Genomic DNA, 14,950 nt, shown 5'->3' on the forward strand with positions numbered 1-14,950 from the left:
TTCCCCAACTATCCAGCAAAGCCTAAACCTGCAATGCTGAGATCTGTTACTATGTAAGGAAATTTTAATGGGGACAGGACTCTATCTTATTTAAATTTTGTTTTTCCCCTAGATCTGGTACTGTGATCTACACAAATAGGTTTGTGAGTGTTTGTTATTGAATGAAAGTGTTTGTGAATGAATGATAGTGAAAAGGAAAAGGAGAGTGAAGACACAGCTGGGGGCAGGGAGCGGAATAAGCATTTATTAAGCTCTTACTATGTGCCAGGATACTGGGCACTTTACGACTATTATCTTATTTGATCCTTTCAACAACCTATTATGTGTATTATCATCCCCATTTTGCAGCTGCAAAAACTAGGAAGTGTCTGTGGCAAGGGTTTGAACTCAAGATTTAAACTCAGGTCTTCCTGACTCCAGGCCTAGTGTATATTGTGCCACCTGGCTGCTGCTACTGGAGACAAAAAGAAAGGTGAGGCAGAGGGAAGACAAGGAAGATGCTTTGGTGAGGAGGAAGCCTGAAGAAGCTGCTGTTACTCCTCTGTCCATGAAATCATCACCTTGGCCAGGTTCTTCCAGCTGCCCACTCTGCACCGGCAGATCCTATTTCTGTGATGCTCGGTTTGGTTCCTTCCATGAGGGAATCTTATAGAAGTGCTGAAGCTGAGGCTGGAAGCTCCCTCATTGCTCAGTTGTCTTTGATACTAACACATACTCCTCCTCCATGCCTCCTTGCTGCCTTCAGCTGCCACAGGTTGCCTGATTCTCAATGAACTGCCTTAGACCTTGATAACCCTTCTGACTCATCCTTTTTTCCTGCATTGTCTTTTCCTAACCCCCTGTCTGAACTGACTTCTGCAATTTGAGGTGATGTTATTGGCTGCTTGACCACCCACCCTCTTGCTGACTTTGGCATAACAGGTCTGACAGCTGTTTTGGTTCAATATTTACCTTTCTCATTTTCCTTCTTTCCTTTTTTTCTAGGATATTTTAAATTTATTTACATATTAAAAACCAAAGGGCTGGAAAGATTAAGGCACTGGGTGGTAGGAGAACAAGTCCCTAAGTTCAAAATAATTGTAGAACCAATGTCATAAAGCAATGATTTTGAGTCCCTTGGAGACATAAGGAATCTGTTATCTGAGAGAATCTCCATTTACACTGTTTACATCTTAAATGTAAACAGTTGCTTATATGTCATCTCCCCCATTAGAATCTAAACACTTTGAGGACAGACCACATGGTTTTGTCTTTCTTTGTGCTTGGTACATAGCAACTGCTCATTGACTAACTGGTTCCCATCTTTAACGAAAGGATGTAAAGTCTTCAACACAAAATAAATTTATAATACATGCTATAAGTACCTTTTGAAGATAGTGAAAAAAAAGACAAATTCCATCTATCTTTCTGATATCCTGAATCACTTGACCCCGGCTAGTTTCCTTCTTTGACTTTTTTGGTCCTGGCTCTGCATCCAGACTTCTAGCTACTCATTTCCTGGTTCTGACCAAAAAGAAGCAGGGGAATGGGCAGCATCTTAGACTCACCGAATCTCAAAGTTGTCAACGACCTGAGAGTCCATTTTGTCTAACTCACACCTAAACAAACATCTCCTCTAAAGACCTCTGTGGAAGGTCAACCACAGGTGTTGATAAGAAATAAGATTTGTTTATGACACGTGAGATTAGATAAGTCAGTCAGGTGTAGTGTTTAACAGAATAAAAAGACAACATGAGAAATGAGTGTTAATTGAGCTCATATAAAATAAAGAAGGGGCTGAGGTAAGACCCATCAATTCCTCCACATTTGTTTCGTTCCTCAGTGATCCTCTGTAACGGTAATGTAAATTTTAAGATCCCACCCATTAATAGGCCCATGTGACCTGGTTATGTCACAGGAAGCCTAAGTCACATGTGGTAGGAGGAGAGTGGAGCAAGAAATGCTCAGAGCAAGTTAGAACTGTGGGAAGAGAAGGACACAAGCAAGGAGTGAGCTAGGATTTGTAAGTGTTTGGGGAAGGCCCCAGCACAGGGGAAGGCTAATGGGATGTCAAGGCTCTATGCTGTGATATTGTGTCTTAAGTTCCTTGCAGTTATGGTGAAGTGGGCTTACTGGTTTTGGGATTTGGTTGCTGATTGGATGGGTTGGACTTACTGGTTTTGGGATTTGGTTCTCTGGTGTCTGAATAAATGTTTTACTTCTTACTACCTTCTATGTAGAGAGTGTCTTCTATTTTGCGATACAGAACTACACAGGTATGTTCACAATTATTGTCGATATTGTGATTATTGCCTTGCCGATACATCCTCCTAAAGCACAGGTCTGATCATGTCATTCACTGAACTTTGGCTCCCTCCTCCCACCTCCCCCCCCCTCACAATAAGCAGTGGTAGCTTCACATCACTTCTAGGATTAGCCCTCTGGTGTTCAAACCTCTTTATAACCTGCCCCCTCAACCTTTCCAGTCTATTTACACTTTACACTCCCAGCATTCCCCTCCACCTCCCACTCCTCTGAGATCCAATGACCTGACTCCCTGCTAGTCCTCAAATAAGACACTGTAACTTTTCCCCTGGCTCTACCCCATGCCTGGAATTCTTTCCCTCCTCATCTTTGCTTTCTGGGTTCTCTGGCTTCCTCCAAGTCTCAGCTAAAATCCTATCTTCTATAAAAAGCTTTTTCCTGATCCCCCTTCTTTCTAGTGCCTTCCATCTGTTGATATCTCCAATTTATCCCACATAGAGCTTTGTGTAGATAGCTGTTTACAGGTTGTCTCCCCCAGTAGACTGTGAGCTCCTTGGGGGCAGAGACTGCCTTTTGCTTTTCTTCGTATCCCCAGTACTTAACCTAGGGCCTGGCACGCAGTAGGTGTTTCATAAATGTTGACTGACTTACTGACTGACTGGTCTAGCCGCCTGAGCTAATTCCCCTGATTTTTAAAACAGACAAAACAAAACAAAATATAATCTTATGCTTACAAGCTTATGCCTCTAGCTTTCACCTCTTGGAGTTTCCCTTGGAGGCTTGAGTTTGATGTCATTGTGACCACACTGCTACTCCATATGTCTGAAAAGGTCACCATACCTTCCTCTCTGTAAATCTCCTTTTCCTCAAGAGATCCATAAAACTCTGACTATAGATACTACCTTCTACCCAGCCCTTATCCCGGGTTAGCTTCCTCTCCTTCCATTCTGGGAAGAACTACAATTTAGAAAATCTATGATTCCTTTAGTTAAAATACCTTAGACATTTTTTTTCATCAAATTTAACAAATCATTCTTTTTTTTCTTCTTATATAACTGTTTTGTTTGTTTTTAATTTAAACTAGAACTAAGTTTTTAACATACACTGGCCCCAGAAGCTATGGGAGGCCAGAGTGAGGCTCTAGGCAATGGAGGAGTAGTCTTTTCAAAATATTAGCAGCAGCTTTAGTGCAAAGTAAGCTTAATCCTTAGATGTGTCCTGTCCACTGGGGGTAGAATGAAGGATGTTGGCTGTGAGTAAGAAGCTACAATGGAATGATCCAGCTTTCCATAAGGAGAAGAGTCCAGTGGAATAAAAATGAACTGGTACCATTAGAAGAGACCTGATAGGACAAGTAGATATTCCAAGGAGATACCAATACCAATATTTCTCACTTTTCTACCACCATCTCAGGGCAGAAAGCTAGGTGGCTCAAGCAAGGAGGTAAAGCTGGTCATAGTCTGGAATGAAGAATAAGCATCAGGTAAAGGAGAGACTGGACAGACTCCAGATCAAAAAGTCTTCTTAGTTGGTGACTACATATTTTACACAAAAATACAGACTAGTTGTTCTACCTTTTGGACAGGCAGGCACCTTTATGATTTGCCATCTCCTGGCTTTTGTAATCCATTTTGTTGGTGATGAGTGAGAATCCCAAAACTTGAAAGCGATAATGCCTGGGAACTATCACCTCTGGCACTGTGCTCATGCCAACAGCATCAGCTTCCAGTTTCTGTAGGAGCCAACATTCTTCCATGGTTTCAAAGTTGGGGCCTTCTACCATAATGTAGGTTCCTTTCTGCAGTGGTTGTTCCTGATCCATTTGCTTCCATATGCCATGGGCCTTCTGTCTCAGAATCTAATCATAGGTGTCAGAAATGGGAGGGAACTTTTCTCCAAACCTCTCATCATTGGGGGCTCTGAGTAGATTTTGGCCACTAAGGCCTGTCAAGTCGTCATGATCTCAGATCAACAAAACATCCCCAACTCCAAACTCAGAGTTCAGCCCACCAGCAGCATTGATGACAATTAAACTTGTACACATTCACAGGTCAGAAAACCCTCACAGAGAATGCCACCTTCCAGAGTGTGTAGCCTTCATGCACGTGGAATTGGTCCTGCATCATCACACAGCATTTACCATTTAAGTATCCGAAAACCACACACCCTAGGTGATCCACCACTGTCCTTTGAGGGAAGCCGGGCATCTCACTGTAGTAAAAGGCCTAGAATTGAGTCAGTCTAGTTGCCAAGTCCCCCAATCCAGAACTACCAATCACTGAGATCTGGGGCCGGTATTTAGTATGAGACAAAAGTGCCTCAGCAGTTGTCTTATAATCCTGATACTTGAATTCATTCTCCATGGCTCCCTTGTGGTATCCTGCTACACCCTGCCTCCATCTCCTCTCACTCTGCTCCAGTCAGCAAGGACTTTGCTAATCACTCTTAAAGCTTGGTGCTTTCTTTGGCTTAGGTGTTCTTTACACTCTTCTCTTTCTCCCTAAACCTGCCCTTCCTTCAAACTTCCCAGTTTTTGTGGAGAGCACCACATCTTTTCTATCAATAGGTTTACAACCTCAATCAACCTTAACCTTTGGGTCTCATTTGCTCATCTGTAAAATGAGAGGTTGGACAAGAATGCCTCTGAAATCACTTCCAGCTCTAAATCTATGATCCTTTGTTCAAAATCTTTTCTTTGGGGGAAGGTACCCCAGAGTTGTGCTCAGCTGCAGTAGTTTTTGAGGAGTCAGACTCCCTTCCATGCCAAAATGAGACATCAGAGTAGGACTTTATTGAACATGGATTTTTTTATTAAATAAATTACTTGTATTCATCTCCTATTCTTTCATTTCCTCTTTTCAATAGCTAAGAGGAACACAACTGAATTTGATCTGTGGTAGTGAGATACCCGTGTGAATGTATTTTGAATTGATGGCAATTTTCGTTTTAGAAATGAATTGAAATAATTAAATATCATAAGAAATTTAAGAATTAGGAGTGAGGAAGAGTACACCTTACTAACAGTATTGTGTGAATGCAATTTATAAAGCAGAATAAATGCGAAGGAACCTTTAAAGCCCACATAATGATACTGGATTAACTACAAAACAATGCAAAGGTTATCAAAGGAGGAAACTCTGCCCACTAATCTAAGGATTACATGAAAAGGGTGCAATATTTGTTCATAAGCTCAATGGGCATTAGCTGAAGTGTAGCTGGTCTCATTCTGAAGTTTTTGTTTGAGTTTTGACAAAGATTCATGTTCTTAAACATTTCAGATGGTGCACCAATAATGCTCCAAGAAATATTTTTGTAAAGACAATTTTTCCCCTGTAAATAACCTCTTTTTAGGTACAGTCCCAGTAACTGGATCACTTGGTCAAGAGGTATGAATATTTTTGTCATTTTTATTGTATAATTTCATATTCAAAGATTGGCATTTCTTTAAAGACTGGCAATTGACACAAATTTTCAGAAAAGCCAAATACATGTTTTTGAATGGAATGCCAAACAGTAACTAATAATAAAAGAAAGAATGATCCACCAGCTCAGCCTATTCTCCTTCAGCTGCCTCGACATGGCACGTGCTTGAAATGATGGAATTTTCATTGATCACCAAGGCATCCAAGTGCTTCTTTCTCCTAAGATACAACTCCTAAGAGTCATTGATTGGAAGAAGAACAGGTTTGGGGGGAAATATTTCTGAAAACTTACTATGCACAGTACTTGGTGTAGTGGGGAAATATGCCTTGTACTTATAAGCTGGTAGAGAATTATACTCAATGAGACATTGAAATACACACGTGAAAATGTAAATAATGATCTAAGATGTTAAGAAATACCACAAAACATTCCATGAGTTTGTGCCCCCTGGGGATAAATAAGGTCTAGAACAGGGCTGTCCAAAATGCAGCCTACAGCATACCATGTGGCCTGCAGTGCCATTTATGCAGCCCGCCTACAAGCATAGAAATTGACATAAATGCTTTAGTAAAGGAAGCCGAGCTACCACAGAGCTCTCACTAAAATGGCAAATCAAAATATATTGTCTATTATTTCAATAAAAACCTGAGGTTATACAGCCCTGGTCTAGAAGGTCATCAGAGGAAGTGAGCAGGGCGGAAGTTGGGGTTGGGGGTGTCAGGAATCAGGAAAGCTGCCTGGAGGAGATGGGACCCAAACTGGGGACTTGAAGTACGGACAGTAGTTGGATAGGCAGAAAAGAGGCGCCTCTGTAATTCAAATTTCATTCTAATTTCCTTCACCCAAAGGACATGACCTTTGGTACCCCCCAGGAAGGAGATTTAGTCCAGTTCCCCATTTTTTTGCTTGTATTTTTCCCTAACACATATTCCTGCCAAACTATTTGGAAAGGAAATAGTTCCCACCCCTACCTGAACATCACATATGTTTTGTTTTCTTCTCTAATATAGCAAGTCAGCTGTCATCAGAGGCTTTTCTAAGTAGAAAGCTCTTAATCCATGCCAAGACAGAGGGTTAACTTGAGAAAACAGCTGGCTGCTTGCCACTGCCTAAGGTGAGTGAGGAGATAACTAGTCAGCATAGACTCTTGTACCTCAGCCCAGCTGCCTACCTACCCTTTCCTTTATCTGTCCTGTTTGCTCTGGAATAGAGCTTCAAAGTTGTAATTTCCTCCCCCGCACCCGCACCTGCACCTCCACCCCCACCCTAATGGCTGCTTCAATTAGATCTTAGCCTTTTCTGGGGCCACCTTCTTCTAAGTCAAAGGTACATAAACTCTAAATCAGAAACTTAAAAGAAAAATAAATTAAAAATTTAGACACCATATTACATTTTTTTCAAATCTACCCTCCTTTCCCTCTTCTTTTCACCTCTTTTTCTTCTTCATTTCTCAATTCCTTTCCTTCTCCTTTCCCTCCCTCTCTCTTTATGTTAATCTTGGCATTTTATATTTTTGTAACTTTTTGTTTTGGTCATTGTAACTTTGGACCCTGATGACAGCACGTCTGATTCAAATCTGGCATTTATATCTGTTAGCATCACATGAATTCTGTTATTCTCTAGTTTTTCCATTGTTTAAATCAGAGAGACAGTTTCTCATATAATTTCCTAAAATATGGTAGACTTTTTTCACATTTTTTGGAAAGATTTCTGTGACCCTTAAAACGAACCCTAACCCCTAGTTTTATCACATTTGTTTGTAAAATTATTAAACATTACCAGTTAAGTTGTACTAAGACTGTTCAACCAACAAGCATTTGTTAAGTGCTTATTAGACACCAGAAGCACTCATTTAGACCTGAAATGTACCTGAGGTCGTATAATGCAAACCCCCACCCCATTTTAGAGATGAAGAAACTGAGGCCTCAGGAGGTTGTGACTTGTTTAAGATAGAAAGTGGCAGAGCCAAGATCTGAATATGGGTCATTTGAGTGGTTCTGTCACTTCTTATCTTCCTGTAAAATAGTTCTACTTTTCACTGAGTCCATATTTTCATTTATGTTTTCCACTGACTTCTCGGTGTGTTGGAGTTTTCTGATTTTTTCCTATTTCTTCTTTATTGAGGTCAGATTCTACTTTACTTATCTCAAATCCTTCTTTACTGATGTTGCCAGTTCTTTTTCTTTCCTATAGAGTGTTTATTATCTAATTGGTGGGCATTATCATAGATTTAGTTTGTTTCTGCTTCAATTATTTAGGTTAATTCATTTTTTCCTCCTTATGTTCTTTTTCTCTGTTTTAAAAAAAAATCCATGATATTCATTCAATGTGTTTTCTTTTTCCTGCTTGCTCATTTCTTTGACATTTTCCTTTACTGAATGGTTACTGCCTTTTCAAGTGCTTTAGTTAACCCTCCCATCCTTCCTCCCTCTTTGGGGAGGCACTTCTATGTCTGTTCTTCTGGGAGATATTGGGAAGCTAGACTCTTGAAATCGATCAATTGTCCATCTTCCCCAAATTCCCTTTAGTCTGATGCTCATTCTATGTAAAGCAAGTCATCCTTATTTGAAGCTTAGCACTCTTCCTGACATGCTCATAAAATCTTGTTCTTGTTGCATAACAGACTTGCAGAATTTCCATCTATTGAATTCAACGTATTTTTATAATTAACAAGCAATAAACTTACCATACAAGAGAGATCTTGTATTTACTGTACCTTTCTATCAACTGTATACCTGAATATGTAGTCTGTGGTAGAATATCAGTTGTGGAAGCCTCGTTGTTCTTTGTTGGTTATCATACATTGTTGTTACCTGTTCTCTTTAATCATACAAACTTGGCTTATTTTTTCATGTTTGGCATCCCAAATACTAAATTATCATCACAACTCCTATGCAAATGTACAGCTAATTGAATGCTTCTATGAACTTTTGTCTGAAAATGAACATATAAGAAAAAGGTTAGAAGCATATTGTCATCAAGCATTTTTTTCAAAAAAATTTGTTAGGTATAATTGTCAAGGCTAAAATTAACCAAAGCCTCTATGAAAAGTTTTCCTAACTTTTTAACAGTGTAAACATCAGCTATCAAACAATGTTAAGGAATATTATATACAGCTAAAGTTTTTCTTTTTTTAAAAATTTCATTTTGTAAAATACCAAATTGGATCACCAAACAAAACTAGTATTTCCCATATAGAACAAAAGGAGAGTATTGTACATGAAACTTTGGTTCTCTATACAGACCTTGCTTTTATAATTTTTTAAAAAATGTATATATATATATATAATGCATATATAACAAATTCAATATCTAATTTTCAGATCTCACCTAAATTTTTCAAACAACTTCTATGTTGAAATAGGGTGGGTGAGCAGAAGACATTTTTTGATGGGTGTAGGAAGAAAGCAGATGACTTCATAATGTACAATATATGGATTTAAGAAGGGAGTTCCAACAAATTTAATGAAAGTAAGCTAAACAAAAAGGCATTGAATTTGTTATGAGTGGTTAAAAGAAATGTGATTACACAGGAATTTGAAACTATTTAGGAAGATTAAATAAAAAGGTAGTAGAAATGACCCCTGTAGAGATAAATAATCAAAAATAACCAAAGGGCTTACATTTCTGGCAGAAGGAAAATAATATTCTGTAACTGGAAAGGTTTCATTTTATGTTCTGGGAAGCACAGTTATCAGACTGGGCAGAGAAAACATTCCTAATAAGAAAACCTAAAAATAGTGTGCACTTAAGAACATGCTGTAACAGATTATGGAAAAGAAGATAGAGGACTAGCAACAGAATCAGAGTGAGCAAAAATTCTACTCTCATGCCTCATTGAGACATGGAAGAGATGCTGGATTCTTAAAGGGAGTGCTGGTGGGGACTAAACTGTAGCAGTTTTCTTTCATGTTAAAGTGGCTCCAAGTGTTAGCAAAGATGTGATTCACTGTGGAAAGCAGCTTGTGAAAGCCTCCAATATCCTCATCAGTGATTCCCTCAGTGTATATGCATAGGTCATTCTCATAAAAAATCCATAGAGACAGGAAAGGAGTTACTGCTAGTGTTCTTTCAATCACCCTCTTTTAGTATCAGTAAAATCTGAGGTTTTTTCTACATCCTTGGCATCTCCCTATCGCCTAGACACTCTGAAAACTTATCCTTCAATGACAATTGAGTTGACCCCAGCATGCATATTCTGTATGTACATTTGGCCTAATCCAGCTGCTTTTCTCTTATGTGTTTTCATTAGCACTATTTCTACCTCCTCTATAAGCACATTGAGGACTGTGATATTACACTCTAAGAGCCTTGATGGAGGGAATTTCCTTACCAAGAGTTCTCTATACCCATGAAGTTGCAGGTTCAGACTTTTTTTGAAAATGTAAAATCTCTCCTTTGGGATTTCTGGGAGCCAAGATAGTGGAGTAAGCAGTAAATCACCATAACTCTTCTATATTCCCCTCCAAACAACCATAAAAGAGTGCCCCCAAACAAATCCTGGAACAACAGAACCAGCAAAAAGACAGGATGAGACAATCTTTTAGCCCAAAAAACCTGGAAGATTTGCAGAAAAGGTCTGGTAAAAGAGGAGCATAGTCCAGGGCAGGAAGCATCCCAGCAAACCAGCAATAAGCCCTAACTCAGCAAACCAGTAGGAAATCCTGAGCCTCAGTGCAATGGAGCAGGCAAACACCAGCATCAGGACCTCCCACATGCCTCACCACTACTAGGACCCCAGCTCAGTACCAGGTAAACTGCCAGATTCCTATGGCCTCCAGCAGTGCCAGCCACCTCTACCTCACCCCCTCCATGTAGCACCAGACACAAGGGTCCACCATGGGCCCCAGAGCAACATCAGTGCAGCATCAGGTAAAGAGCCAGGCTCTGCAGCAACTGGCACAAGAATCCTGAGATAGCACCCTTTCCATCCTGGGAGCGGAGCTCAAATTTAAAAGAAAGGAAAAAGACTAAATAAAAAAGGAGCAAAAAACAACAAAAACAATCTGACCATAGAAAGTTTTTATGGTGACAGGTAAGACCAAGATACAAACTCAGAAAAGAACAACAATGTAAAAACACCTATGAGCAAAACCCCACAGAAAAATAGGAAGTGGTCTCAAGCCCAGAAAGAACTCATGAAAGAGCTCAAAAAAGGAGCTTAAAGATCACATAAGAGAGGTAGAAGAAAAATTTGGAAAAGAAATGAGAGTGATGCAAGAGAATTGTGAAAAAAAGAAGTCCACAGGTTGGAAAACTGCTTAAAAAGTAGATTTGGCCAAATGGAAAAGGAAATAGAAAAATCTACTGAACAAAACACCTCCTTAAAAAGTCTAATTGGTCAATTAGAAAAGAAACTACAAAAGCTAATTGAGGAAAACAACTCCTTAAAAGTTGAATTGTGCAAGTGGAAGTTAATGACTCTATGAGACATAAAGAATCAAACAAATTCAAAAGAATGAAAAAAAATTGAAGAAAAGGTGAAAAACAACTGACCTGGAAAATAGATCCAGAAGACACAATATCAGAATCATTGGGCTGCCTGAAAGTCCTAATCAAAAAGAGAACCTGGACGGCATATTTCAAGAAATTATCAACTAAAACTGCTCTGATATCCTGGAACCAGAGGGCAAAATAGGTATTGAAAGAATCCACCCATCATTTCAGGAAAGACATCCCAAAATAAAAACCCCAAGGAAAATTATAGCTAAATTTCAGAACTACCAGGTCAAGGAAAAAATACTGCAACTGGCTAGAAAGAAACAATTCAAATATCAGGAAGCCACAATCAGGATTACACAGGACTTGGCAGCTGTAGTATTAAAGGATAGGAGGTCATGGAACATGATATTTTGGAAGGCAGAGGAGCTAGGAATATAACCAAAAGTCACCTACCCAGAGAAAGTAAGCATACTTGAAGAGAAAAAAATGGTCATTTAGTGAAATAGAAGGATTTCAAGCTTTCATAAGAAGACCAGAATTGAACAAAAAAAAAATTTGACCTCCAATATCAAGACCAAGAGAAGCCTAAAAGGGGAAAAAGAGTAAAGAAAACATAAGGGATTCAGTGGAGCTGAGCTGTTTATATCACGACAAGGAAAGATGATACTTGTAATTCTTAAAAATTGTATCACTAATAGTACAGTTAGAAGGAATATACATAGAGGGTACAAGTATAAAGTGAATTTGAAGGAGTGACATAAAAAGTAATTAAGCAATGAGAAAGATGAATACAATGGAGTAAATTATTTCACATGAAGAAGTGTGAAAGACCTATTATAGTGGAGGGAAAGATGGGAGGGTAGGTGATGAGCATCACTTGAACCTTACTCTCATCAGTATTGGCTCAAAGAGGGAATAATATACACAATCAATTGAATATAGAAATCTATCTTACCCAAAAGGAAAGTAAGAGGGAAGGAAATTAAGTAAAGCAGTGGAGGTGAGGACTGACATAAGGGAAGCCAGATCAGGGGAAGTGGTAGACAAAAGCGAAACACTGGTGAGGAGGGAAAGGGTGAAAGGAGAGAGAGGACAAATAGGAGGAAGAATAGGATAGAGGGAAATACACAGTAATTATAACTATGAATGTGAATGGGATGAACTCTCCCATAAAATGGAACAGATGGCAGAGTGGATCAAAAACCAGAATCCTACAATACGTTGTTTACAAGAAACTCACTTGAAGCAGAGAGGCACACACAGAGGAAGGGTAAGGGGCAGGAGCAGAATCTATTATGCTTCAGCTGAAATAAAAAAAAAACAGGGGGAGCAATCCTGATCTCAAACAAAGCAAAAGCAAATATAGATCTAATTAAAAGAGATAAGTGAGGAACATACATATTGCTAAAAGATACCATAGACAATGAAGTAATATCACCACCAAATATATGCACCAAGTGGTAGAGCATCCAGATTCTTAAAAGAATAGTTAAGTGAGTTACAGGAAGAAATGGACAGCAAAACTATACTGTTGGGGGACCTCAACTGTCCCCTCTCAGAACTCGATAAATCCAACCAAAAAAGAAACAAGAAAGAAACTAAGGAGGTGAATAAAATATTTAAAAAGTTATATTAGACATAAAAAGTGACAGTATAAGCAAATTAGAAGAGCAAGGGATAGTCTACCTGTCAGATCTATGGAGAAGAGAAGAATTCATGACCAAACAAGTGAGAGAGAACAGAACAAAATGTAAAATAAATAATTTTATTACATTAAATTAAAAAGCTTTTGCAGAAACAAATCCAGTGCAACTAAGATTAGAAGGAAAGCAGAAAGCTGGGAAATAATCTTTACAGCAAGTGTCTCTGATAAAGGCTTCATTTCTCAAATATAAATTTATAAAAATACAAGCCATTCCCTAATTGATAAATGGTCAAAGGAAATGAACAGGATTTTTCAAATGAAGAAGTCAAAGCTATCTATAGGCATATGAAGAAGTGCTCTAAATTGCTTTTGATTAGAGAAATGTAAATTAAAACAACTCTGAGATACCACCTCATATCTATCAGATCATCATTCCTGCTTTATATTTTCCTTAACTGTGTGTATGTTGTTTTTTTCCTAAGTAAAATGTAAGGAAGGGGCTGTTTCATTTTGTCTTTCTAACCCCAGGCCCTAGAACAGTGTCTAAAATATGATAAGTGACTAATAAATTATTGTCAACTTTAATAAAATTATGAGCCAATACTATTCATGTTGTTGTTCAGTTGTTTCTATTTCTTCATGACCCCATATGGGATTTTCTTGGCAAAAGTACTGGAGTAGCTTGCTATTTCCTTCTCCAGCTCATTTTTACAGATGAGGGAACTGAGGCAAATAAGAGTTAAGTGACTTGCCCAGGGTCACACAGCTAGAAAGTGTCCAAGGCCAGATTCGAACTCAGGAAGATGAGTCTTTCTGACTCCAGGCCAGACACTCTATCCACTATACAACCAAGCTTCTATAATACTACTCATACTACTAAGTGCCAGAAACTGTGCTAAGTCTGAGGATACAAAGAAAGGCAAAAACATTCCCAGCACTAAAGAATCTCATATTATAATAGAGGAGATGATATATAAACAACCATGTACATGAAAGATATGCATATAGTGTAAATGGGAGGTAATCTCAGAGGGAAATTTCTAGCAGCAGAAGGGGAAGAGAACATTGGGAAAGCTCTCTTACCTAACGTGGTATTTGAGCCGGGTCTTAGAGGGAACCAAAGGAACCAGGAGGTGGAGGAGAGCATTCCAGGCCATGGAGGAAATAATGAAAAGGCCTGGGGTCAGGAGATAGAGTAGCATTTGCAAGGGACAGCAAGAAGGCCTGTGTCACTGTATTGCAGAAAACATGAATGGAATGAAGTGTAAGAAGACTAGAAAGATAAGGGGGCAGGTTGGGAAGGGCTTTAGAAATCAAAGAGAAGATTTTATATTTTGACCCTGAAAATAATGAGACACCAAAGTTCATTAAGTGGAGGCATGACATGGATCACTCCACTCTTTAAAGAGATCCCTTTGGTGGCTAAGTGGATGGATGGATGAAAGTAGAGAAATACTTCAGACAGGGAGATCAAAGATCAGGCAATTACAATGGTCCAGGCATGAGCATCACAGGAGAGAAGGGGACATAGGAGATGTTATTAAGATAAAAATACAATGAAACTTGGCAACACATTGGATACATGGGGCTAGTAAAAGCAAAGAGTTAAGGATGACACCAAGATTATAAGGATGGGAGAGATATGGTCATGTTTGAAGGAACCAATAGATAGGGAGAGATTCAATATAAAAGGGAGATAATAGTGGGCGCAATCTGCTGGAGAAGAGGGGAGGGGATGAAATCAAGAGTTCATATAGAGAGGTTGGTCTTTGAGGGGAGAAAGTACACCTCTTTGTCAGAGACTGGAATAAAGGAGAAGATTGGGGATATAGTCAAGAAGTTGTAAATTGAGGAGGAGGGGAGAGAGGGAGCTCAAAGCCAATGGCCTTGAGGTGAGTTAGCAGCTGAAGTAACAAGCAAATGAGGAACAGGTTTCTTGGCTCTCAAGGTTACACGACCTATACACTTCCTGCCTCGTATGTGATTAGAAATGACAATAACAGCAAACTACAAAACGACAAAAACTCTAAAACCATGGAAAGCAGAAATGTTTATCCCCATTCTGTACTCTATCAGTGAAATGAATTTTCCTTGATCACAGAGCCCTATTCAGGGTGCAGTTGTTCTCAGATGGGTTTCTAGCATTGTGTGAAGTAGGATAATGAGATGCAGTTGGGCCTAGCAGAATAAGTCACA

General features: G+C 39.0%; 1 pseudogene; it reads right to left on the reverse strand.

Moving 5' to 3' along the window:
- Nucleotides 1–3,814: 3,814 nt before the first annotated feature.
- Nucleotides 3,815–4,607, reverse strand: LOC118838463 (annotated as a pseudogene).
- Nucleotides 4,608–14,950: the final 10,343 nt, after the last annotated feature.

Source organism: Trichosurus vulpecula, chromosome 1 (assembly GCF_011100635.1).
Source record: "Trichosurus vulpecula isolate mTriVul1 chromosome 1, mTriVul1.pri, whole genome shotgun sequence".
NCBI lineage: Eukaryota > Metazoa > Chordata > Mammalia > Diprotodontia > Phalangeridae > Trichosurus > Trichosurus vulpecula.